We start from the raw sequence: 2,164 nt of genomic DNA, 5'->3' as shown, positions 1-2,164 counted from the left end.
CAACTTTGTGTGAAGATTTACAAGCCACAAGAGTTTGAGTAGAATGATAGTTGATTTGTCACAGGGTGGAAAAGTAGAATTTTGGGGATTTAGAATGGGGGTTCAAGAGGCAAGATGGAGGAATCTGGGTGTGTCCTGTCCTTCTTCTTGTCCTCCATCTGCTGCTGTGATGGTGGCACTTCTGGATTGGTTTAGAGTAGAGACAAACTGTCTAATATAGGTGACAGGTATTGGAAAATTATTTTAAATAAAGTACATGTAGTTTTTAGTATAAAAAGCCAACACCACCCTGAGGGCAGGGACTGTGCCACAACTCAACCTGCTGGACAGATCTCAGCAGGTCAGAAAAAGAATGGAACAGATAAGAGGAAATAAACAACCTTGAAAACCAGAGCTGATGAATCTCGAATTCTTCTTCGGTCATGGGGCTGGGAAAAAACGAGACTTTCTGATACCTTGGGGTCATCTCAACCACAGAAACACTGAGAGGGAACGGCCTCAGGCTGGGCCAGGACAGGCTCAGGTTGGACATCAGGAGGAATTTCTTCATGCAAAGGCTGGTTTAGCACTGGGAAGGGCTAGAAAAGACCTCCAAGATCATCAAAACCAATCCTTCCCCAGCACCATCAAGCTGTCAGAGAATAAAAGTGGGTCCAAAAGCAGGAATTTAATACAGAACAAAAATGCAGCAATGGTTGTCTCCAGTGGGATGTCTGGGCTTCCAGCCAGTCCTCTATGCTCCACAGTCCAACCTGGCCTTGGACACTTCCAGGGATCCAGGAGCTGCTCTGGGCACCTGTGCCAGGGCCTGCCCACCCTCACAGGGAAGAATTCCTTCCCAATTTCCCACCTACAGCTCCACCCTGTCAGCTCAAAGCCATTCCCCTGTCCTGTCACAGTGATGTGCTCAGGACCACCTCAGATCTGATCCTCCCCTGCTCCAACCACTTCTCCAGTGCCCAAACCATCAGTGAAGCACAAACCCCTCCGTGCTCCCTGCACCTGGGGCTCACCTGCCCTCCTTGGGGCCGTGGTTCAGCCTCCCCAGGGGGATGAGAGGCCCCAAAACAGCCACACCACCACACAACCAGTGCCATACCCTGATCTGTTGGGGATCAGTGGGACAGGACACAGCCAACAGGAGACATCACAAGCAAAAATACTTCAAACTCCTAAAATTGCTTTTTTTCTGTTCCAAAAGTGGCACAGGTGTTCCCAATCCATCTCTCACAAGGTAAACACAGCATTTGGGCTGTAATTTGTTTAGCAAATGTATTTCCAGCTGTAATTACCCCATGGAGGCAGCTAAATGAGGATGGCATTTCAGGTGACCTTCAGCTTCCAGCTGCAGTCACCCTCCCACGGGAGGGATGGAGCAGGGAGGGGAGGCAGCACAGGGCTCCCCAGGTGAGAGGGGCCAGGTGTTCCTCCAAAATCAGCCAGCTCCAGGCACAGTGGGGTTTTAGGGAGGACAACAGGCATAAACCCAAAATGATGGATTTTTCTGCCAGGAAAAAGGCCACTGCAGTTGGTGTTTCCTCAGCTGGGAGTGTGGAATTTGCAGGCAACCCCAGCAAGGGAAGAGATGAGAATTTAACTCCATGTTTCAGAAGGCTGATTTATTATTTTATGATATATATTATATTAAAAGAAAATTATATACTAAAACTATACTAAGGAAAGAGAAAGGAGACATCAGAAGGCTGGCAAAAAATGGTTATAAAATCTTGTGACTGACCAGAGTCCCAACACAGCTGGACCATGACTGGTCATCAAGTAAAAACAATCCACATGAGACCAAAGATGCACCTGTTGGTAAAGCATCTCCAGACCACATTCCACAGCCATCAGAGAGCTATTGTTTACATTTCTTTTCTGAGTCTTCTCAGCAGAAAATCCTAGCAAAAGGATTTTCATAAAATATCACAGTGACAGGGAGAGCTCAGGATTTGTTTCCTTATAGAAAATCTTGCAAAGCCAAAATGAACGACTGTTGAAGATTGCATGTATGATGTTTTCCATTACCATCTGTATGGCTGATTACCTTGTCAAGTGAGCAGTTTGCCTTATCTCTCTCTTTGAATGACCACATTCACACCTTCCTCGGGAGGGGACCTCCGCTGATAACAGACTATTGAATATCAGTGCATGACTGATAAGAACT

This window comes from Geospiza fortis, unplaced genomic scaffold (assembly GCF_000277835.1).
Source record: "Geospiza fortis unplaced genomic scaffold, GeoFor_1.0 scaffold57, whole genome shotgun sequence".
NCBI lineage: Eukaryota > Metazoa > Chordata > Aves > Passeriformes > Thraupidae > Geospiza > Geospiza fortis.
The sequence above is the reverse complement of the archived record's forward strand: the minus strand, read 5'-3'. Positions refer to the sequence as shown.